Raw genomic sequence first — 26234 nt, forward strand, 5'->3', positions numbered from 1 at the left:
GCCTGCAGGTTTCAAGAAGCCTTCCCTTAGCCTGGGAATGGGAGCTGAACTCTCCACTGGAGGCACTTCCCCTGAGGAGGAAGAAAGGGCTCGAAATGGGAGGAGGCCAGGAATGCACATTCAGCCTCCAGGGGAGCCACCTTAGGGAGGTCAGGCCCAGGCACAAGGGGTGCAGGGCCAAGAGGTAGTCCAAGGCAGAAGGGGCCACAGAAGATGCCACTATTCTGCATGCACAGGGAAATACTGAGGGGATAGACGCTGACCCGGGCGCTCCAGGGAGGCAGGGACACCTGGGAGGCTTTAATCCAATGAACCTTCAGCTAGCACACAACAGATGGACTTCCAGGACAAGCCTGGGCTGTATGCTCCATACTCGATACCTAAGTGCAAAATATGCCTGGTTAGGAACGTTAACTAAGGTCCTTGTTAATAAAACTTAATGTCCCACAAAACACTCATTACATTTTTGGAAACCATCCACCTGCAGAAGAAGAGGCACCCTCAGCCATGGTGACATGTCTGAATTTAATATTAAATTTAATCACACCAACTCTTAAAGACCTCATTGCGAGCCAACACAAAAGCACCAGTGATAAACCCGTGGAGTGCCTAAGGTGCCTTATGTTTACGCTTTCAGGTGCTACGTCTTGGTGCTGGCCCCTGGCTGGGAGTGGCATCTGAGGCAGCCTGCTCACTCTGCTGTCCTGTTGGCCTCGATGACCTTGGTGGTTGTCGTCTGGCCCATGGAGCCTGTGCTGGTCCCGCCTGGGAGGGAGCGGTTAGTTCCACAGCTGGCATCTCCCCAGTTGTCGCAGCCTCACCGGATGCAAAGGTCACAGAGGGGTGGAGGAGCTGCCTCCCTCACCCAGAGAGCCCTGAGAGGAGCCCGCAGAGACGACAGGCAGCTGCTGCGCTGATCTGAGGTCGCTTCGGACCTCCCTGCTCACTGTGTCTGGATGGGCACTGAGCTGGAAAACTTGGTGCCCAGACCATCTCCCACATTGCACGTATTTCCTGCATTTGCTGCATCGCAGACGACTTCAGAGGTACAGCATCAGGCACCAACTGAGCATGTGCCTGGTCCCCTGCAGTCCTCCGACTGCTTGCGCCATGGGCACTCTCTGTCTCTGCCAGCTCCTCCAGTGACTGTGAAGTGTCCTCATTGTTGTGCCCCAGGACACTAGCCGATGTTCTAATTCCCACTGAGGTGCTAGTATCTGCGCTGATGCCTGCCTGGCAGAGATGGTGTGACGCTGGTGAATCCGTGACTTCAGCGCCCTCATGTGTGAGAGGGGGCTTCTGCTGCTCCTCTTCCCGGTCCTGCTCTGCTGATACTGAAAGGAAGAACAAGGACATTGGTTCAGTTAACGTGGAGCCAATGTCAATGTGCATCCCTGTCCCCCGGATCTTTATGCGCTCATCCTTCCATAAGCAATGGTCAAGCCATGTTGCAAACTTCAATCACTGAACATTCAACATTGTCCTGGCTGCTGGGAGAATAATAGTCACCTCACTGCTGGGCAAACATACCTGCCCATGGCACCCCAGCCTCAACGACACCGGTGGACCTGGGCACATGGCGCCTCTCCAAATGTAGGGCCTCCTGCTCGGAGTGGCTGAGAATCGCCAACTGGGCCGGCCCTCCGCCAGTCCTCACCCGCTCAGCAGCATTATGTGCATTCTTCTCCTGAAAAGGAGAGAAGAGCATTGATTAGTGCTACTTGTACCTGGACTCTCTTCACGGTCGGCCCACCCCAACCAGAGTGGGACATTGCAGGGCTCCAGTGCCTCCTCACCCTGCTGCTGCCGAACACTCACACAAAGATGCCAGGCCTGTCCTCCCATTGGCCAAATGCTGCCTACATCACATTAGTCCAGCCTTCCATAACAAGGAAGCGCAAGCACGTGGAGCGCAGAGGGCAGCAGATCAATCGGTGCTAACACCACCTTGAAGCTCCCCTCCCAGCAGCTCATCACCCTGACTTTGACATGTCCTGGAGTTCCAGCACTGCGCCTAGGTGCAGCTCCTCCAGGTTGCCCCCAAAACAGTCATGTGGGTCTCAGTGCACCACATGCTGCAGGTGCAGAACCCATCTTATCACCACCCTCTCAGGGTGACCCCGGCATGGGCAATATCTGCTGGCCCACCCAGCGACAGACACATACCGTCAATGATTTAATCCAGTCACTACACTCAGATTTCGGGGGGTGGGCACCAGGGGGGAAAGCCTACCTGCTGGGTTAAGTGACCAATGCCGACATGGTACTCACCGTTCCTGAGCGCACCAGGTCGTTGAAGCGCTTGCGGCACTGGATCTAGGTGTATCTCACCACCTCGTGGGAGCTCACCACCTCCGCCACCTCCTCCCAGGCACGTTTGGCCATGTGGGGGGGCGTCCTCCTCCTATCCTGGGGTACGAGGACCTCCCATGTGCTGCCACCTCCTCGAGGAGGGCAGCAAGGCAATCGTCTGAAAAATGAGGGGCACAGTGCCCTCCTGCCCTACCCTCCTGCCTGGCCTGCTCACCAGCAGTGCTCTGGGGAGCCCTTCCACTGGCCGTGATTCGCAGCCTTTGAAAGGCTGCAGCAGTTTTTTAAAACAGGCCCCCGGGTCGCCATCAGAGTCCCACCGCCGCCCGCCCACTCCCGCTGTCCTCGGGAGCCGCGATTCACACTGGGCGGGCCTGCCCGTTTAAAATAGCGGCACAGACCCAATCGCAGGCGGCGACTGGGTCCGCTCCCACTCCGCCCGCCTGCCAGCCAGAAAATTCTGCCCACAGAGTCATAGGCCTTGTTCAGGTCTCCACTACCAGATGAAATAGTTTCTCTGTATCTAACCTATCAAATCTTTTAATCATCCTATTCACCTCGAAGGATAGTTCCTTATTCTTCTATACTCAAGGGAATACAATCTATTCAATGCAATCTACCTTCATAATTCATAATTGGAGACCAGTCAGGAGTGCATTGGAATAGTTGAGTCACGAGGTAACAAGGGCATGAATGAGGGTTTCAGCAGCAGATGAGCTGAGACAGGGGCAATGTCGGGCAATGTTACAGAGGTGGAAATAGATGGTCTAGTGATGGCATGAATATGAGGTTTGGAAGCTCATCTAAGGGTCAAATGTGACACCAGGAAAGACTGGCTCACTCCCAGGCTGTTACCAGGGAGAGGGATGTAGTTGATAGCTAGGGAACAGAGTTTGGAGTGGGGACCAAAAACAGAGGAAATTTCTGCTCCTTCAGTTGTTATGATGTGGTTAGAGTTGCAATTAAAAAGGAATCCGAATACCTAATTTCAACCAATAGAACTACAGCACAAGATTTCACATTCAGGGAACTTTATTGTATATAAATACTTAAACAAAACAAACATCATTAACTGAACAATATGGTTCATAACTATGGGCGGAATATTATCAGGGATTGGACGTATTGTCCACCTCCCACCGCTGGAAGCAAAGTCAGAGAGGAGCTGATCCATTCCACACTGGCCTGTTCCGCAGCCATAAAGTTCCTGATTGGTAAAGGGATCAAAGGTTACGGGGAGAAGGCGGGAGAATGGGGTTGAGAAACTTATCAGCCATGATTGAATGGCGGGGCAGACTCAATGGGCTGAATGGCCTAATTTCTGCTCCTATGTCTTATGGTCTTAAAGCTAATTGGGGCAGAGTGGGACTACCACCACTCACTGGGGAAGAGGAGCACATTCATGGCCACTGTCAGGGCTGCAATGAGGAAGCAGAAGGCCCAATGGATCCCTTGAAACAGATAAGTGTGGGGTCTTGGGCAGGGAAGGGAGGTGGGGTGGGTGGGTTTAAGGCAGCAGGCACGTAGGAAGAAAGTGGGGGGGGCGGTTCTATCTTAGGGAGGCTGCCCCTGAAGATAGAACCCCCCCTTTTCCTTCCCACTCTTTGAAGAATTCTTTGAATATTTGGGCTGCCCACCCCTGCCTGACTGCCCATGCCAACAAATTTATGACATGGGCAGCATATTATCGGTATCAATTGACCCTTGATTATTTATTTAAATAAGGCGGGTAGACTGCTAATTTCGGCACCTGGCTACGCCTCTGTATTATGGGGGTGAGCTCGGGGGTGGGCACGAAGGTGGTGGGGTGGACACCCACCCAATTTTACATGCCCCAAGACCACTGGGGATACGTAAAATGCAGCCCTATATTTGTTATGCACTCAGTTTTATTTTCTACTTCTCCCAAGAATTCTCTTATAAGCCACATCAACCTTGAAGAGTTATTTGCTTCTGTAGGGACCATGCATAAGAATGCCACAGTCCTCTGGAGAACTTTCCTCAGCTCCAGCTATACCCAGGGGTAAAACTTTCATTTACCCTCTCTTGACTGTGGAGGTCTCAGTCCCTTGCACTGGTTGCTTTTCCAATAGTTCCAAGCTAATCATCCAGTTACTTTCTTTTGCAATAAGATTCTATGAAGCCCACTGTAGATTCTCCCACCAGCTTCAAACGAGGCAATCTTCCAGCTCCTGTTCTTCACAAGATTCAAACTAAGATAAAGCCTCATCCTCCGTCCATGGGGTCAATGATAACGTTAGTGTTTTACTCTGCTTACAGTGCAGGTCTGCCTAACTCTCATTTATTTTGGTTAACTTCTCTGTGAGCTGCAAGCCACTCAAGGTCCAGAGTGCAACTAAAAACCTCTCCCAGCAAACCTCACCTAGATGAATTGAAACCAGGAGGCCTTCCTAAGTTCCACCCATCTCCATGACAAAGTAGCCTGCTCTGGGCTATCCTCAAACCAACGGTTATGCTGATTATCCCTCAATTGCAATTTCTGTAGCTAAGTGAACCCACCTGCTGTTTTATAACTCTATCTTGTCTGTTCAGACTCTATGGGTAATCTTCTGAGTTGCCATTTCTTTAGGTGCTTTGCCAATCACTAAGGCCCAGCATTTTAATTACCTTACCTTTACAACAATAGTCTTCCCAGAAATTACCTCTAAAATATTAACATGAACCATGAACTAGAGCTTCACAATCTAACAATGGATGTTGGATAAACAGTCTAATAATTGAGCAAAGTGGAGGAGCTGAGAGTTGGTGATGAGATAGAGCTGGGTGTCGTCAGCATGTTGTGCCTTCTGATCAGAAACAGGAGGTGGCTATGGAAAGATCCTTGTAGGGTTGCGGGGGGGTGAGGCGGGGCACCAGGTGTAACGTTGAATTGCTAGTTCAGCCACTCAATGGAACGGCAAAATTGGTTCGGGACTTCCAAATGGCCCAATTTAAATACTCGGCAAGTCTCCCATTTGTCTGAGCGGAACACAATCCCCTGTTTCTCAGGTTTCAGCAGGCCTGTCAGAGGTTGGAGCATGGACATAGCAGCACAATTTTCAGCCTGCTACTGCCCTGTGCCCTGAAAGCCAGGGTGAAAATCGGGTACGTTGACCGTCAGGTTGAGATGCTGATGTTTGGCATATATGGATGCTTCTGTTAGATGTCAGCTGTGGCTCAGTGGTAGCATTCTTGCCTCTGAATTAAAAGGCCATCAGTTTAAGTCCCACTCCAGAGAATTGAACACAAAATCTAGTCTGATATTCCAGTACTGTACTGAGGGAGTAAAAACAGAATGTGCTGGAAATACTGAGCAGGTCAGGCAATGTCTGTGGAGATTGGTTTCAATATAAGGTCCTGAGGGCACTTGACGGGGTGGACGTGGAAAGAGTGTTTCCTCATGTGGGAGAATCTAGAAGTCGGGGCCACTGTTTAAAAATAAGGGGTCACCCATTTAAGACAAAGATGAGGATTTTTCTTCTCTCAGAGGGTTGTGAGACTTTGGAATTCTCTTACTCAAAAGGTGGTTAAGGCAGAGTCCATGAATATCTTTAAGGCAGAAGTAGATAAATTCTTGATAAGTTAGAGGTGACAGGTTATTGGGGGTAGGCAGGAATGTGAAGTTGAGGTTAAAATTAGATCAGCCATGACCTTATTGAATGGTAGAGCAGGCTCAAGGGGCCAAGTGACCTACTGCTCCTAACTCGTGTGTTCGTCTGAGAGAAACAGCGATAAGGGGCTGGATTTTTGGGTTGGGTGTGGGAAATGTGAGTCGGGCTATTTCCTGAGTTCGGAAACCTGAGCCCGTTACCTCTGCCCATATCTGCCATATTTCCATTGCCTGGAGACATGGGCAGGCAGGGACCCAGATTCCCAAGGCAGCATTGCAGGAGTGCAGATTTTGAGGTGGGCTGGTTAAAAGGCCTGCCTCAGCTTGCCCGGACATCGCTGGGATTCAGGATCAATGCGTTCAGCCAGGATCTTGCAGTCCAACAAAGGCAACACGGGTAAATACTTTTCCCACAATACTCGGCAGGGAGATGCCTCTTGCTGCCCTTGTTCTTGAACAGGGTCACGATCTTTGCATCATGCATATCCTGGGGCTCTGCCCCCTCCCTCCAGCAGAAACAGAGCAGTTCGAGCAGATGCTGCAGGAGCATCAGTTGCCTGTATTTGCTGAGTTCAGTCAGTATAGCATAGCACTTGGAACCTTACCCATGAGTCAATAGCTTTGCTAAGCTCCTCCACTGTGGGTTTGATATCCAGCTCTGCCATGACAGGCAGGCTTTGTATGGTGTCTAGAACTTCCTCGGTGACAGTATCCTCCCTAGACTAGAACCCAAGGTAAGTGTTCTACCCATCTCTTCAACTGTTTATTGCAATCAGTAATGACCTCCCCTGCCTTTGTTTTCAGTGGAGCCATTTTCTTTGCTGATTGACCTGTTACCTTTTCAATCCCTTCATACATGCCCCTGGCATTACCTGTATTGAAGAACAGCGGGATATTCTGGCAGCGTTGTAACCAGTAGTCATTGGTACACCATCCAGCAGTCTGTTGGATATTACATCAAATGGCTCTTAGTGCAGTCAGAGTTTTATTTCTCAGATCTCTCTTGTAATTAATGAAAGTGGAGCACTTGGCTTCAATGACAGGTTCCACCACAGTGACATTGGCCTCGAACCAGTCAGCATTTTTCGGCTCTTGCTTCCCAAAAGCTGAGGTTGCAGAATTGTAGAAGGTGTCTCAAAGTATATTCCATTTTCATTTCTGCACTGTGTGGGAATGTCAGTGAGCAGCTATTCAAATAGAACAAAGAACAAAGAAAAGTACAGCACAGGAACAGGCCCTTCGGTCCTCCAAGCCTGCGCTGATCATATTACCTGTCAAACTAAAACATTTTGCACTTCCGGGGTCTGTATCCCCTCTATTCCCATCCTATTCATGTATTTGTCAAGCTGCCTCTTAAACACCACTATCGTACCTGCTTCCACCGCCTCCTCTGGCAGCAAATTCCAGACACTCACTACCCTCTGCGTAAAAAACTTGCCCCGCACATCTCCTCTAAAGTTTTTTCTTCTCACCTTAAATCTACGTCCCCTAGTAATTGACTCTTCCACCCTGGGAAAAGTTTCTGACTATCTACTCTGTACACTCATAATTTTGTAAACTTCTATCAAGTCGCCCCTCAATCTCCGTCGCTCTAGTGAGAACAATCCGAGTTTCTCGAACCTCTTTTCATAGCTAATAACCTCCAGACCAGGCAGCATCCTGGTAAACCTCCTCTGCACCCTCTCCAACGCCTCCATATCCTTCTGGTAAGGTGGCGACCAGAATTGCACGCAATATTCCAAGTGTGGCCTAACCAAGGTTCTATACAGCTGCAGCATGACTTCCCAGCTTTTATACTCAATACCCCTGCCAATGAAGGCAAGCATGCCATATGCCTTCCTGACTTCCTTATCCACCTGTGTTGCCACTTTCAGTGACCTGTGGACCTGTACACCCAGATCCCTCTGCCCGTCAATGCACTTAAGGGTTCTGCCATTTACTGTATAATTCCTACCTGTATTAGACCTTCCAAAATGCATTACCTCACATTTGTCCAGATTAAACTCCAGCTGCCATTTCTCTGCCCAAGTCTCCAACCGATCTATATCCCATTGTATCCTTTCACAATCCTCTTCACTATCTGCAACTCCTCCAACCTTAGTGTCGTCTGCAAACTTACTAATTAGCCCAGTTACATTTTCCTCCAAATCATTTACATATATTACAAACAGCAAAGGTCCCAGCACTGATCCCTGCGGAACACCACTAGTCACAGCTCTCCATTCAGAAAAGCACCTTTCCACTGCTACCCTCTGTCTTCTATGACCAAGCCAATTCTGTATCCATCATGCCAGCACGACTCTGATCCCACCTGGCCTGTGGGACTTATCCACCTTAATATTCTTCAAGATGATCCAGGCTTTCTACACACTCTTCCCTAGACAAATCAACCGCTAAGTCCTTCTTTTTGGTGAATACTGATGAGAAGTACTCATTTAGCATCTCTCCCATTTCTTCTGGCTCCATACACAGATTCCCACCTCTGTCCCTGAGTGGGCCCAACCTTTCCCTGGCTACCCTCTTGTTTTTTACATATGTATTAAATGCCTTGGGGTTTTCCTTAATCCTGGTTGCCAATGACTTTTCATGACCCCTTTTAGCCCTCCTAACTCCTTGCTTAAGTTTCTTCCTACTTTCTTTATATTCTCCATGAGCTTTATCTGTTCCCAGCCTTCTAGCCCTTACGAATGCTTCCCTTTTCTTTTTGACTAATCTCACAATATCCTTCGTTATCCAAGGTTCCTGAAACTTGCCATACTTATCCTTCATCCTAGCAGGAACATGCTGGTCCTGAATTCTTATCAACTGACGTTTGAAAGCCCCCCACGTGTCAGTTATTGATTTGCCCTCAAACATCCGCCTCCAGTCTAGATTCCTCAGTTCCTGCCTAATATTGTTATAATTAGCCTTCCCCCAATTAAGCACCTTAACCCGAGGACTCCTGTTATCCTTATCCACCAGTACCTTGAAACTTACTGAATTATGGTCACTTTTCCCGAAATGCTCTCCGACTGAAACTTCGACCACCTGGCCGGGTTCATTCCCTAATACCAGGTCCAGTATTGCCCCTTCCCTAGTTGGACTATCTACATATTGTCTCAGGAAGCCCTCCTGGATGCACCTTACAAATTCTGCACCATCCAAACCCCTAGCACTAAGTGATTCCCAGTCAAAATAGGGAAAGTTAAAATCACCCATCACAACAACCCTATTGCTTTTACATCTTTCCAAAATCTGCCGACATAACTGTTCCTCAATCTCCCGCCGGCAATTGGGAGGCCTATAGTAAACCCCCAATATTGTGACTGCACCCTTCCTATTCTGGAGATCTACCCATATTGCCTCGCTGCATGAGCCCTCTGAGGTGTCCTCCTGTCGTACAGCTGTGATATTTTCCTTAACCAGCAGTGCAACTCCCCCATCTCTTCTACATCCCTCTCTATCCTGCCTGAAACATCTAAATCCTGAAACGTTTATCTGCCAATCCTGTCCATCCTTCAACCAAGTCTCTGTAATAGCAATATCGTAGTCCCAAATACTAATCCAAGCTCTAAGCTCATCTGCCTTGCCTGTTATACTTCTCACATTGAAACAAATGCATTTCAGACCCCCAGTCTCACTGTGTTCAGTAATTTCTCCCTGCCTGCTCTTCCTCTTAGTCCTACTGGCCATATTCACTAGTTACCAGTCATTTATTTCACCTGCTGACCTATTGCTCTGGTTCCCACCTCCCTGCCATACTAGTTTTAACCCTCCTGAGGTGCACTAGCAAACCTCGCAGCCAGGATATTGGTGCCCCTCCAGTTTAGATGCAACCCGTCCTTCTTGTACAGGTCCTACCTGCCCCGGAAGAGATCCCAATGATCCAGATATCGGAAACCCTCTCTCCTATACCATCTGTTGAGCCACGTGTTTAGCTGCACTATCTTCCTATTTCTAGCCTCACTGGCATGTGGCACAGGGAGTAATCCTGAGATTACAACCCTAGAGGTCCTGTTTTTTAACTTTCTGCCTAACTCCCTGAACTCCCGCTGCAGGACCTCATCACTCTTCCTGCCTATGTCGTTAGTACCAATGTGTACCACGACCTCTGGCTGTTCTCCCTCCCTCTTCAGAATGTCCCATACCCGATCAGAGACATCCTGGACCCTGGCACCAGGGAGGCAACATACCATCCTGGTGTCTCTTTCCCGACCACAGAAGCGCCTATCTGAGCCCCTGAATATAGAGTTCCCTATGACAATTGTCTTCTGTGCTTTGACCCCCCCCCTGCTGAACAACAGAGCCAGCCATGGTGCCACTGCTCTGGCTACTGTTGTAGTTTTCCCCTGATAGGCCACCCCCCCAACAGTATCCAAAACGGTATACCTGTTAGAGTGGGGGACAGCCACAGGGGATTTCTGCACTGACTGCCTGCCCCTCCTAGCGGTCACCCATCTATCTGTCTGTACCTTGGGTGTGACATGTTGGCAAAACTCCTGTCTATGACGCTTTCCGCCACCTGAATGCTCCTAAGTGCATCCAACTGCTGCTCCAACCGATCCATGCGGTCTGTGAGGAGCTGCAATTGGGTACACTTCCTGCAGATTTAGTTGTCCGGGACACTTGAAGCATCACAGATTTCCCACATCCCACAGGTGAAGCACTTCACCCCAGCAACTACCATTTCTGGAACTATTTAATAAATTAATTTAAATCTAATAACTGCTTATTGACTCCTTATTAACTATACGTTCCCTAGGGCTAGATTTCTACTATAAATACTAAATTCTAAGAACAGTAATCCCCTGCTTCTGGTCTAGATACCCCCTACTTACTAGTTAAGTGATTAATTTATTTGGTTTAATTAGTTTAACTATGTTTTAGTTTCAAATTCAGCGTAGATTCCCTACCAGCCAATCAGGTCACAGATTTACCGTGACGCCACTTTTAATTTTTTTTTAAGACCCGAGGTCCACCCTCCGACTCTCCTCCCTGGAACTAGGCCGCGAATCCCCGAGTTAAGGTTTTTATACTCACCCCTCTGGAACTCCACCCTCTGACTCTGCTCCCTGGAGCCAGGCCGCGAATCCCCGAGGTAAGGCTTTTATACTCACCCCTCTGGAACTCCACCCTCCGACTCTGCTCCCTGGAACTATGAGTCATGGAACTGTTGGTTTTTAGCTGGGTAGGCAGTATGACTGACATTGAGATGAGGACAATATTTCTGCTTTGAATGAGAAAGCTCCAAGAGTTGCATCCTCACCCTAACGCATACCAGAGAGTAATCTGAATGACAGTCAGCGCTGTGCTGCTGTCTATGTCAAGGATGCTGTTTAGAGAGTCATGTCTAGTGATGATCAGATCCAGCTGGTGCCAATGCCCTGATCTTGGATACCTCCAGGACACCTTGCATGGTTTGTTCTGAAAGAAGATGTTAGTTATACAAAGCTCATTGTAGCAGCAAAGTTGACATTGTCTCTGTGTTTTCTCATTTATCTTTCCCAGGCCAATGTGGCTGAGGCGGGAGGGCCATACCTCATGGTCTGCGCACACTCTTGAATTGAAATCCTCCAGTAAGTAAAGACATTCTGACTTAGGGATTCTGCTGATAGCAGTGTCAAGCTTCTCATAGAACTGGTCCTTCACCTGTGTAGTGGAGCACGGTGCTGGAGTGACACTCGTGAGGTTAACTGGCCCTGTTTGAATTGAGAGGTGGATGGAGAGAAAATGGCCCAAACCATTTGTGGGGGACACTATCATCGAGAGTAGTGAGTTCCTTACAGAAAAGCCTACACCTGTTCACGCATAGAAGCATAAAAATATAGAAACACAGACAACAGGAGTGGGCCATTCAGCCCTTCGAGCCTGCTTCGCCATTCAATATGATCATGGCTGATCCTCTGTCTCAATGCCATACACCCGCTCTTTCCCTATACCCCTTGACGTCTTTAGAATCTAGAAACCCATGTACCTCCTTCTTAAATGTATTCAGGGCACTAAGTGCGGTAGCGGGTAGGCAAAACGTTGCCCGTCGGCTGCAATGGCGGCTTCTCATTCTGTTTCATCCCAAACCCGCTGCATTAGTTATGCATTCCCGGCAAACATGCCGTTTCCTTGGTGGGTGGGGTCTCATTCGCCCGCCATGCTGACACCTCGCCGCTTCATCATGGCGGGTGCCACATTTAAAGAGTAGCCGCGTGCACACCTCTCAGTTCTTCCAGCCCAGGACCGCTGCAAATAAGGCATGGTCCCAGAAGGCAAGAAGACTGCATTCCCAGGTTTAGTAACACATCCTTCGAGTGCCTTTTGGCAGCCATGGAGACTTGCTGTAATGCCCTCTAACCCTGTTCTGACCGCAGGAAGGGCAGCAACATTACCACTCCGGCTTGGTAGGCGATGGCAGTGGTGATCAGTGCCAATGTTGCACAGAAGAGGTTCGCCATCCAATGCAGATAGAGGATTAATGATCTTATCTATGCCACCAGGGTAAGAGAACCATCTCATTACTCTAAACCCCATCACACATTCACTGGCATCTCACTCACTGCCAACTCAAGGGACATCACCACTCACTCTCTCACACACACCCTCACGTCTCCATCTGGCCTCATCTCCTCTGGATACTGCCTCATCACCATTCAAGACCTTGAAGCCACTTGCACAGATCAACCTGTGCCCCCACACAAACGCTGGGATATCCCCCCTTCCTCAGTACAGCCCTCACCCTGCAGCCTCTTCCGTTGCCTGAGGCCACTTCTCCCCTTTGCCCAAGCAAACCATAGCACTGCAGCCATACAAAGCCACCTCTGACTTATGACTGGTCTGGTAGGTACCTGCCCGTGTACCCCTCTAAAAATGATGTGGTGCTGTCTGTGAAGCCTGGCACTGATGACTGTGAGTGCTGACCGAAGCAAGGAAGGCAAACAAACATCAAATCCTGAGCAAAGTGCAGCTCACCAGATCACTTATGTGCAGTTGTGAAATACATTGGTGTGCAATCACGCCGACGTGGGCGGAAGATCCAGCCTGGGGGATGAGTCCAGCAGGCTGGCCTTATAATGATATGCTGATGTTTTACAATAAGGTCCCCGGCGTCCGATGGTGGGAAACACAGCCCGACATCGATGGGCTGAGCAGACGATCGCAAACTGGTTTTACGACTGATTTTTGGCCTTCTCGCCATACTGTCAGCTCACGCTGCCAAGCATGCCCGGCAAGTGGGCATGGAAAATTCCATCCTCAGTGAGTTAGCCCCCACAGCTTCCTGTGGTAGAAAATTCCACAGGTTCACCACCCTCTGAGTGAAGAAGTTTCTCCTCACCTCAGCCCTAAATGGCCAATTGGTTTGTCAAACATGATTTCCCTTTCATAAATCCATGCTGACTTTGTCTAATCCCATTGATATTTTCTAAGTGTCCTGTTATTACATCCTTTATAATAGACTCTCGCACTTTCCCTACTACTGATGTTAGGCTAACCGGTCTGTAATTCTCTGTTTTCTCTCTCCCTCCTTTTCCAAATAATACATAATAATAATAATACACAATAATAATAAATACATTTGCCACCCTCCACTGTGCCAGGATTGTTCAAGAATCTACAGAATTTTGGAAGATGACAACCAATGCATCCAGTATTTCCATAGCGACCTCCTTTCATACCCTGTGATGTAGATTATCAGGCCCTGGGGATTTATTGGCCTTCAGTCCCATTAATTTCCCCAGCACTCGTTTTTTAGCAATACTATTTTCCTTCAATTCCTGCTTCTCACTAGACCCTTGGTTCTCTAGTATTTCTGGGAAGTTATTCGTGAAGACAGTAGTTGTTTCATTGCTCTGCCATTTCCTTGTTCTCTATTATAAATTCTCCTGTTTCAGACCGTGAGGGGCCTACATTTGTCTTTACTAATCTTTTTCATTTATATACTTATAGAAGGTTTACAGTCCGCTTTTATGTTCCTTGCAAGTTTACTCTCATACTCTATTTTTCCCCTCTTAATTAATCTCTTGGTCCTCCTTTGCTGAATTCTAAACTGTTCCCAATCCTCAGGCTTGCTACTTTTTTGAGCAACTTTATATGACTCCTCTTTGGATGTAATACTATCCTTAATTTCTTTTGTTAGCCACGGTTGTGCCACTTTTCTTGTTGTGTTTTTGTGCCAGAAAGGAATGTATAACTGTTGCAATGCATACATTCGTTCCTTAAATATTAGCCATTGCCTATCCACCGTCATGCCTTTTAATGAAGTTCCCCAATCTATCTTAGCCAACACACACCTCATACCTTCGTAGTTTTATTTGTTTAGATTTAGGACCCTAATTTCGGATTGGACTACTTCACTTTCCATCCTAATGAAGAATTCTGTCACATTATGCTCAGTGTTCCCTAAAGGGCCCTGCACAAGAAGATTATTAATTAATCCCATCTCATTGCAAATTCCAAATCTAGGATAGCCTGTTCCGTAGTTGGTTCCTTGATGTTCTGGTCTAAAAAATCATCTCGTACATCCTCCATAGCATTATTGCTAAATTGGTTTGGCCAGTCTATATGTAGATTAAAGTGACCTATTATTACTGAAGCATTCTTGTTACATGCATCTCTAATTTCCTGTTTAATGCCATCCCCTACCTTACCACAACTATTTAGCAGCCTATAGATAACTTGCACTAAAGTTTTCCACCCCTTGTTGCTTCTTCGCTCCACCCAGACTGATTCTATATCTAGATTTTCTGAGCCAATATCCTCTATCACTATTGATTTCATCCTTAACTAACAATGCCACACCACCTCCTTTTCCCCTTCCTAAATACTCTCCTTCTAAATATTGAGTACCCTTGGATATTCAGTTCCCAGCCTTGGTCACCCTTTATTTGTTCATGGGATGTGGGCATCACTGGCTAGGCCAGCATCTATTGCCAGAGGGCATTTAAGAGTCAACCATATTGTTGTGGGTCTGGAGTCACATGTAGGCTAAACCAGGTAAGGACAGCAGATTTCCTTCCCTTAAGGACATTAGTGAACCAGGTGGGTTTTTACAATGATCATCATCAGACTTTTAATTCCAGATTTTCATTGAATTCAAATTTCACTATCTGCCATGGTGGGATTAGAACCAGAGTCCCCAGAGCATTACCCTGGATCTCTGGAATACTAGTCCAGTGAGAATAACACTATGCCACTGCCTCCCCTGTAACCATGTCTCTGTATTCCCAATTATATCCTGCCCGTTTACATTTTTTGCGGTGTTAATTTGCCTACCTTATTGCGAATGCTCCATGCACTCAGATCCAGTGCCTTTGGAGTTGTTTTTTTTAACGTTTTTACTCATCATTTTTTGAACTATGGCCCTATTTGCTGCCAGGCCTTGTTTCCTCCGCCTTCCACTTTTGCTTTCTACTTTTCTGTCTTTCATTCCTATCTTTGTCTTGTTCTCTTGAGTCTCCCCACTCAGGTTCCCATCCCCCTGCCAGTCTAGTTTAAACCCTCCCCCACAATACTAGCGAATACCCCTGTGAGGATATCGGTCCCGCTCCTGATGGGGCGCAGCCTGTCGAGCTTGTACAGGTCCCATCTTCCCCAGAATCTGTCCCAATGCCTCAGGAATCTAAATCCACTCCCCCCCCCCCCCCCCCCGCCCCCCACCACCACATCATCTCTCCAGCCATGCATTCATCCGGTCTATTCTCCTATTCCTGATCTCGCTAGCATGTGGCACTGGGAGTAATCCTGAAATTACTACTTTGAGGTCCTGCTTTTTAATTTATTTCCTAGCTCTTTATATTCCATTTTCAGGGCCTCATCCCCTCTTTTACCCATGTCGTTGGTGCCGAAATGGACCAAGACCTCTGGTTGTTCACCCTTCCCCCTTCAGAATGTCCTGCAGTCGCTCAGTGACATCCTTGACCCTGGCACCAGGGAGGCAACTTACCGTCCTGGTGTCACGTCTGTGGTCACAGAAATGTCTTATCTGTCTCCCTTACGACAGAAGCCCAATAGAATGATATACACTCCCTAACAGCAGAACAATAGAATATGATAGATTGTTGCCAGGGCTTGAAAATTGCAGCTGAGGAGAGATTGAATATGCTAGGGGTGTCTTCCTTCGAACAGTGGTGAGGTAAGGGGTGACCTAAGCTGTACAAAATTATGAGGGGCCGAGATAGGGTAGACAGGAAAGACTTGTTTCCCCTAGCTGAGGGGTCAATTACCGAGGAGGCCATAGATTTAAGGTGATTAGTAGAAGGATTAGAGGGGACATGAGGAAAAACTTTTTCACCCAGTGGGTCGTGGGCATCTGGAATTCACTGCCTAAGTTGGTGGTTGAGACTGAAACGCTCAACTCATTTAAAGGATCTGTACCTGAAGTGCTGTAACCTGCAAGACTACAGACCAAGTGGGATTAAAATGAATGGCTAGTTTCTTCTTTTCCTTTTTGGCCGGCGCAGACACGATGGGCTGAATGGCCTCGTTCTGCACTGTGAATTTTCTATGGTTCTAATCCCCTATCACTAATGGGCTCCCACTCTTTTTTCTGCCCCACCCCCGTGCAGCTGAGCCACTTGTGGTGCCATGGACTTGGCTCTTGTTGCGTTCCCCTGAGAAACCAGCTGCCCCAGAAGTATCAGAAACAGAAAATCTGTTAGAGAGAGAGGTGGACCCAGGCGATTCCTGCACGACCTGCCTAGTGTTTTTACTCTGTCTGGCGGTCACCTATTCCCTTCCTGCCTGTGCACTCTTTACCCATGGTATGAACACTGTACGTGTTATCCACGAAGATCTCATCCTTGCGGATGCTCCACAGCGACCCCAGCCACAGCTCCAGCTCTGAAAGGTGGATTTCGAGTAGTTGCAGCTGGAGACACTTCCTGCACACATGGTCGCCCTGGACACTGGAAGTGTCCCTGACTTCCCAGATCCCACAGGAGGGGCATTCCATTTGGCCAAGCTGCCCTGCCATGACTTACCCTTAAATTACTCCCTTTACTTTTACTTCCTCTAGTTTAGAGAATATTAAGGACAGCGGAAATACTCACCAGGTCCTACTTACCAAGGCTGCCACTCTCCTTACTGAGGAAAAGTAAAAAATGAAAGGATTACCTCCTCTTCTCTTCACTAAATCCAACTGATACACTCTAATGCAGCTGAAAGCAGCACCCCAATTCAGACAAAAATAGCACTGTAGATGGTCTGCTTTTATGTTGTCTGAGTCTAGCTTCTGAAAACCTGTTGAAACCATTTACCTAAGTAACTAGCTACAGCTGCAAGCAGAGCCTGTATAAGCCCTGTTTTAATGCTGGACTAAAACTCACCTTCTCCCAACCCAAAAAGCAACTTTTACTTATTTGCTAAATTATAGAGACTAGACTTTAGATAGAAATTAACCCTTAAAGGTCTTTCACCAAACTCCAACTTAAACACTCTAATGCAGCCCAAAGCAGCAGACCAGTGCACACATTTCAACTGAACTCTTCCCCTGCCAGGTGAGTGTGTAATATTTTTCTTTCAGTGATCTGCTCTTAGTGAGCCTGGTCTCTCATAGGGAGGCTATGTTGATGTTCAGCCTTTCAAGTTCCAGATCGATCACAGCTGTCTTGCACCCTCTGCCGACCATCTGCAAGTTGCCTGTCAATCCCGTGCACATAGCCCTGGGCCAGGATTTTTCATTGGTTGGGCGAGCTCGGCGGGAGTGGGCGGGGGCGGTCGGGAGCCTGACTGCCGCCTGCGATTGGCTCCGTGCCGCCATTTTATGCAGGCGGGCTAATTAAGGCCCACCCAGCATAATATGCGAGCGGTGGTGAGCGCTACCTGTGCGGGTGAGGGGAGGAGGGAGAGTCGGGTCCAGCATGAACGCAAAAGAGTGCTTCAATCTCCCTGAGGCACAAAGCTGCCTTAGGGAGATCGAAGCTCTTTTTAAAAAAATCAATAAAAACAATAAAAATTTACTGAAACATGTCCCCTCATGTGACTGTGCCACATGAGATGAGACATGTTTTTATTTTTCAGGTAAAGTTTTTATATAATCATTATTAGCTTTAGGAAACATCATCCCGTGCATGGATGAGGTTTCCCAAAAAACATAAAGGCCTCTTGGCCTTTTCACCTGCCCACCAACAGTAAGGGTTGGACGGGCAGTGTAACTTTCATGTTAATTGCCTGTTTAATAGCCTTAATAGGCTTATCAATTAGCGGCAGGTACCCATCTGACTCCAGCGCGCGCCAGCCGAACAAAATACCGTGAGACAGCACGATGACGTCAGGACACATGCCTGACATCATCGCGCGTCATTTTATGTTCCGGTGTGCCAAGCCCGCCCCCGCACACCGAATGGAAAACTCTGCCCCTGATGTCCCAGCTTGCCAGTCAAAGAGTTGACATCTTGACAGAGCCCGATGATTAATCACTGTGTTAAAACACATCTACATTACAATACAGCATCTAATGGTGAAACTGGAAGGTGTCAAAACATTTAACACTTCCTTGTAAGAATGTCCCAGGCTCCTCAGCAGACATGAACTCTCAAACCTGGAGGCTTTTTTTAGTAGCTATAAATCCGCACCAGCACACGAAAATAGCGTGAGGAAGGAAATTTAAATTTCCTATGGTCCTCACAATGGGGACTCCAATATCAGGAGAGGTGTGGGGTCGGGAAGGCACTTCAAATTGGAATCAAGATTCCTAATTTTTTTACTTTCCCCATCCCATTCCCACCTCCATCAGTAGATGAAAATCCAGCCCTAAGTTTCAGGTCGAGATGTTAATCCCGTTTCTCTCCACAGATGCTGCCTGACCTGCTGAGTATTTCCAGCATTTTCTGTTTTTATTTCAGATTTCTTGCAGCTGCAGTATTTTGCTTTTGTATTGTTGCAGTACTGAATGCATGTTGCACTATTGGAGATGCCTCTTTCGTTAAACCAAGGTCCTGTCTGTCCTCTCAGGTAGCTGTGAACGATCCCATGACTTTGAAGAAGAGCAGGGGGCATTTTCCCCAGTGTTCTAGACAATATTTAGGCCAAAGTGTTTGTGCACCACTGTGAAATATGGGGCAGAATTTAGCCCTCGGATGGCGGGTGGTTCCCAACGGCTCGGTGGCAGGCGGGCAGCTGAACCCCGCCGCCGAAACGGGGCCCGCCGCCATTTTGAGTGGGCGGGCCTTAATCGGCCCGTCCAGCAGCCTGCCTGACAGGAAGTGCTATGTGCTTCCTGTGTGGGGGGTGGAGGGAATCCCCATCTGTCAAAGTGCGCTCTTTCGCGCATGCGCACGACAAAGCGCACTGCTCCCTGAGGCAAAGTCCTGTCTCAGGGAGTTTAGTGAAAGGTAAGTAAAGTCAAAAAATAGAAACATTTTAAAATTGTTAACATGTCCCCCTCATGTGATAATGTCACATGAGATGGGACATGTTAATAACAAACTCATAAATTTTATTAAATTTTTACAAAATGGTATTGAAACTTCATCCCGCCAGTGGATGAAGTTTCATTAATAATCTACAGGCCGCTGGGGCTCCTGTCCTGCCCACCAGCCATAAGGGTTGGCCGGGCAGGGCATTTAACCATCTTAATTAGCCTGTCAATGGCCTTAATTGGCCATTGACAGGTCGGCGGGCGGACGGCTGATTTTGCTGTCCGCCTGCCTTCCTTAAGATTTAAATGGCCCGGGATGACGTCGGGGATTCCTCCTGACATCATCCCATGTCATTTTCCCATCGGCATGTGGGCCCCGCCCCCAAATCGCTGAGGGGAAAATCCTGGCCATGGAGAGTGCATATGATATTCTACAAAAATCATACAATAAATGAGTTTGGCAAAGACTTAGAGGCAAAAATAATTGTTCTAATGTATCATTGTAACAATTAAATTGATTCAAGATCAGCAGAAATATTAATTAGACTATTGAAAGTACAATGATGTGGCTTAAAAATTCTTATTCAGTTTTGTTTTTAAATAACTTCAAGATGAAAAATATGTCCAGTAATTGGACTGTGATGTGACAATGTGATCATCATGATGTATGAAAAATACTCTGGGCAGGAATTAGCAGATGGCGGAGTTTCCTGCCTCATCACCCAAAGAGTCGATGGGGAATGCAACCTCACTGAACTCAGCAGCCTCACAGCCATTCAATGGTCCTTGGAGTGTTAGTTGGCTGGAGCTGGGACTTCCGTCCGAGTGAGTGGTGGAAGTCCCGCCTGAGAGCTGTAGTCCCAGCAGCGCCAGTGGCAGCAGTCACCAGGACTGGGACTATAAGCAGTCCCAAGATTCTAAGTCCCGAAGTCCGGTACCAGGTAAGTGTGGGCCTCTCACGGCAGGGAGAGGATGTGAGGCCTGGGATGGAGGGGAAAGGGAGGAAGGGGTCTTGATTGAGAGGCTGGTGGCGGGGAGGGGGGGTGGAGGGAACACCTGCGCTGTTGCAAACCTTTGTGGGTGAGTTGCCCATGTGGAAAGGGACCCTTGAGGGAGGAGCCTCCCCGCACTTCCTGCTCGAGGTCCAAGAAGGATGGCCCGCTGGGCTTCCCCCCTCCCCTGAACTCCTTCCTCCAACCTCAAAATTGAAGCCTGGCAGGAAGCGGCCCTTAAGTGGTCAATTTAAGGTCCTTAATTGGGGCAAGGGCCAGCCTAGGCCTCATCTGCCCTACATAAAATTGTGGGGGTGGAGGTGGGCAGGAGAGCAGTAGGAAGGTCACCTGGGGAATTTTACAGGAGCGCTGTCAGCAAACCTGCCAGTGGGTTCTGTCCCTTGAATGATATTGCCAATTTCTGGCTAGTGACCAGCTCCGAGCTGTAGGCCAAACATATTTAGAACTGAGTTGTGTTTGTCCAAATACATTTCACTAAGACAAAAACAGAAATACCTGGCAAAACTCAGCAGGTCCAGCAGCATCAGCGGAGAAGAACAAAGTCGACGCTTCGAGTCTTCATGACCCTTCTGTTGAAGGGTCTCCGCCGATGCTGCCAGACCTGCTGAGTTTTTCCAGGTATTTCTGTTTTTGTTTTGGATTTCCAGCATCCGCAGTTTTTTGTTTTTACATTTCACTAAGGTTGTCCCCAACCAATGGGCAGAGGAATTTTATTATCCTGTGGATCTACATCCAAGTCCCAGAGGTGAAGGAGCACTCTTTTAAAGTGTCATTTCTCCTACTCACTTTCTCTAGCTTGGTATGTATTACTCATATTGCTCCCCTGGGAAGCATCTTGTATATTAAAGGCAGTTTGTGAGCGCAAATGGTGTTTTTGTGTTTTGTTAGAAAGCAAGAACTCCCATTTATACCTGAGATTTCATAACCCCAAGATGACCCAAAGGGATTCACAGCCAAGGAAATACCTTTGAAATGTAATTTAGACATTGCTGTCCCAATCACTATAGAAGGAATAATTAATTGAAGAGACCAAGGGCTCCTGAACCTGTTAAGTAAATTTGGAAAATATCTTTAACAGCAAGCCTGTAAACCTTTGGCTGAGAGCAGTTAAGCTGAAAAAAGGTTAGAACATTTGACCAGCAGTTTGTGAAAAGGCAAAAAAAGCTGTATAATTAACTATGAAAGACAAGGAGAAGCTCCCAGTTAGTGCCCCAGTAAGTATGGTTCAGTTTAGCTCACATCACTCCAAACACCCTGCGCAAATATCAAAGAGGCTGCTGCATGTTTTAAAATTCTAAGTCTAACCTTGCATGAATATGACACATCTCAAATCAATTAGACTAATCTGATTGTTTTTTCAAACTGACAGCAGGATCATCAGGCCAGCACAAACAGCCCAGTTTGTCTTAAACAATAACAGCTTCTCTCTGCTTGAGAGAATGAGTCATCAAATGTCTTGCCTGCATTTTCAGTCAGATTGCTCCACTTGGCTAAATTTAAACTGCTTGTTCATAATTTTCTTGCAAAGGAAACCACTGTCTGTTACCTGTTATATTATCAGCCAAATACAGTGTCAGTAAAACTAAGGCTTAAAAAAAGACCAGAGAGGAAGCTTAATGTACATTATTTACAAACTTAAACCAGCATTTGTGTCCTGACTTTGGAGGACTCCAAATATGGCATTTGAACATCAAGAGTACAGTCCAAAGTGAAAATGCTTGAGCTTTTCAGCACATTTCTTTCAAAAGTTAAAAGCATTTACAAATTTACCGCCCAGTTTAATCTACACTGACGTAAATGCAACCCACTATCATTTTGCACAGATGACATTCTGATATTAGAGCGATGCCACATATACATTAAGCAGTTTGGATAAGGCGAGACAGATATATGCTTAGAGACACATTACTTATAACTGCTAAACTAATAGAGATCGGACTGACATATTCTCACCATCAGATTGTGCAAGTGTCAGGTATGACTCAATGGTTGCATTCCCACCTCTGAGTCACAAGGTCGTGCACTACTGAGGGAGTGCTGCACCCTGGGGATGAGACGTTAAAATATTTCATGTGGATGCAAAAATTCCATAGCGTTATTCAACAAAGAGGCATTAGTGCCGGTATCCAAGCCAATATTTATCCCTCAACTGACATCACAAAGAGAATATCATCTGGCCAGGGATCTTCTTGCTGGTTGACAGGCCTTGCTGCACCCAAATTAGTTGCCGTGTTCCCTATATTACGGCTGTGACTACACTTCATAAGTACATAATTAGCTATAAAGCACGTTGGGATGTCCTGAGGTTGTGAAAAGGTGCCATATAAATGCAAATGTGTCCTTCCTTCACCAGCATTAGCTACCCTCTGCTCTCTTAGATTACCAGGGATTGATCAGATAATTGGAGATCCATTTCATGAGTCAGATTTATATATTCAGTAGCTGAAAGTGGGCACTGTTACTCACTCTTCGCGCATGGCAAATGACAAGCAGCTACACTTTTTGAATAGTAAAAAAAAAATCGCACCTTTCGCCCAGTTGGTTCATTGTAGACAGAAAATAGAGAGAAGGATAGGAAAAATCCTAAAATATCTCAGGGCAGACATCTTGGTTTAACATCTCATCCAGAAGATGATACCTCCAACAGTGCAGCACTCCCTGATTACTGCGCTGGAGAGTCAGCTTGGGTTTTGGTGCTCAAAACCTGGGCTGGAATCTTGTGCTCTCACTGGTGGAAGTGGGAAGGGCATGTACTCAGGCGAGATGGGAGCATACTTCAACCCCGCTGCCTTCCTTCCTCTGAACGAAATAATGGGAAGGCCCATGGTTGACCATCCACCCTGCCACCAGCTGAGGTCCTTAAGTAGCCAATTAAGGACCACTTAAGGGCCTCATCCTACCACCGCTGGTGTTAACCCAGCTGCAGGTAAGCATGTCATCATGCGGCGTGCATGACAGCTGCTACCCTGCAGGCAGTTTGTTACCTCTGGTGGGGGTGGGTGTCCCTTGATCAAAGGCACTCCGTGCTTGATCAAGGAACTGGTAAGGGCGGGGGCGCTGAGAGCAACCTCCCTGCCTTTGCTTCTGACCCCCGTTCCACACCCCTCTCCCCGTGACCCCCACCCCACATCAATTTGTTCTGGGTTGTTCTGTGATCCTGGAACTCCAGGGGTGCTCTTCCAGCAGCAGTCACAGTCCCCTCCATGGCACTGCTGAGCACAAGAACTGCCAACCTCTGATTGGCCAGCAGCTCTTGCTAGGCGAGGCTCCTGCCCCCGGGGACCTGATTCCAGAGGAAGGCCCACCACTGGCCTCGCCACTGCCGGTTTAGCATGTTGTTCAGCGGGCCTTCCCAAAAAGAGGAACCGCAGGTCTCTCACTGGCGCTCCAACTAGCAAGCAAGACCTCCGACGCCTCAACAAAATTTCACCCCAGTGCGGAACTTCAAAAGTCCTGAGTGTTGAATAATTCTATTTTACCCACTGTTACATGTCCATCATTATTGAATAATTAAAGATTCCTCCTCTTAGCAATCCCTTCACTCTAGTGTGCCACTAACCATTTTGACACAACAGCAAATTTTACCTTGGTTGTATTACACATGTAAAAACGCAGAAGAATTTAGAAGGATTCATTGTTGGTTATGGCTTAAGCAATCAAACACATGGGCTCAAATTTTTATTTCTAAGTGGGAATACAGCCCAATGAGCAGCCAGTCCACCCAGAGCCTCAACTGACATCACTAGGCAGCCCTCACGCTACATTCAAACTTCTCAACCAAAATTGTCTAGTAGTTGGCAGGAAGTATCAGTCCATCAGTTAAAATTGAGCAGCCCAAAGGCCACCATCACGGCCTCTGGCATATCCTGGTCTGAGGTCAATGCATTGGAAGGCTCAAGGAAGGAACTCAAAGGTGCTAACACTCATGAATCTATTGTGTGAATTGCACACATCAGAGCTCCGAAATCTCAGGGTTTCTCACAGGCATTCAAAAAATGCCTTTCATAGGTTGCTACATCCTGCTCCTCCGATGGAATAATTCTGTGATCACAGCCAGCTGGAATGTCATAGAGTCAGGCAAAGCCCTCATAGCTCCAAGCAAATTTTAAAATGAAATAAAAGCTTGCTTATCTTTTCAATGACAGCTTTTGGCTAAAGGCATTAAAAAATGGCCTTGGGGCTGGTCCTGCAGCCTAAAGCCAGTTACTCAGCAGCTGATATTTTACACAAGTTGCTGCGGTCAAGATCTTCTGCTTATACACACTGCACAGGCCCTTGGGCTTCCATCAGGCTGAAGTTGCCATTGTTACACCCAAGCAATTGCTAGCTGGTGGAGCACTCTTGTAGGACTGTAAGCTGGGACAGTTAGTGAGCAGGAGGGATTGTTTGGCTGTTCAAGTCTCAACCCAGGGGGGGCTGATAACTGGAAGAACCAGAAAACACTCTAATTATTTAACATCACTTCATTATTACCGGGCTCGTGTTGCCCCTTACTGTCCATGATATACCCCTTCAAGTCTCTCCTCCGAGTGTTAAGGTCAGACCTCAAGGGTAATGCTGCACTCACCTTGTTGGCCATTTGTGAGGTCAGCGGGTGGGGTGAGTGAGTTTTGGCTTTAATATTTGAGCTACATAAGGAGATATTAGAGCAGATTACCAAAAGCTTAGACACAAATGTGTAGATACGCACACACGCGCACACAGTGCTGCAGTGTTGGAGAAGCAGTATAAAAGGAGCGCTGCACTTTCAGAATTGCTTGAAGGGAGCACTGCACTGTAGGAGGGGCTTGCCAAGGGAGCTGTGCACTGTAAGAGAGAAGCATTACAGGCTGGTTAGCCTAACATTAGTGGTAGGGAAAATGCTAGAGACTATTATAAAGGATGTGATAACAAGACACTCAGAAAATATCAACAGGATTAGACAAAGTCAATGTGGATTTATGAAAGCGAAATCATGTTTGACAAACTTACTGGACTTTTTTGAGGACATAACTAGCAGAATAGATAAAGGAGAACCAGTGGATGTGGTGTATTTGGATTTTCTGAAAGCTTTTGATAAAGTCCCACATAAGAGGTTAATGTGCAAAATTAAAGCACATGGGATTGGGGTAATATATTGGTGTGGGTTGAGAATTGGTTATCAGAAAGGAAACAGAGAGTAGGAATAAATGGGTCTTATTCAGAATTTCAGGCGGTGACTAGTGGGGTACCGCAGGCATCAGTGCTTGGACCCCAGCTATTCACAATATATATCAATGATTTGGATGAGGGAACCAGATGTAATATTTCCAAGTTTGCTGATGACACAAAACTTGGTGGGAATGTGAATGGTGAGGAGCATGTTAAGAGACTTCAAGGTGATTTAGGCAAGTTCAGTGAGTGAGCAAATATATGGCAAATGCAGTATAATGTGGATAAGTGTAAAGTTATCCACTTTGGTAAGAAAAACAGAATGGCAGAATATTATTTAAATGGTGATAAATTGGGAAATGTTGATGTACAAAGGGACCTGGGTGTCCTGGTACACCAATCACTGAAAGCAAACATGCAGGTGCAGCAGGCAGTTAAGAAGGCAAATGGTATGTTGGCCTTCATTGCGAGAGGACTTGATTACAGGAACAAAGATGTCTTACTGCAACTATACAGGGCCTTGGTGAGACCACACCTGGAGTATTGTGTGCAGTTTTGGTCTCCTTACCTAAGAAAGGATATACTTGCCATAGAGCAAGTGCAGTGAAGGTTCACCAGACTGATTCCTGGGCTGGCAGGATTGTCATATGAGGAGAGATTGGGCTGACTAGGCCTGTATTCACTGGAGTTTAGAAGAATGAGAGGGGATCTCATTGAATCTTATAAAATTCTGACAGGGATGGACAGACTGGATGCAGGGATGATATTTCCTCTAGCTGGGGGGGTGGGGTCTAGGACAAGGGGTCACAGTCTCAGGATACGGGGTAGGCCATTTAGGACTGAGATG

The sequence above is a fragment of the Cetorhinus maximus genome, chromosome 5 (genome assembly GCF_964194155.1).
Source record: "Cetorhinus maximus chromosome 5, sCetMax3.hap1.1, whole genome shotgun sequence".
Taxonomy (NCBI): domain Eukaryota; kingdom Metazoa; phylum Chordata; class Chondrichthyes; order Lamniformes; family Cetorhinidae; genus Cetorhinus; species Cetorhinus maximus.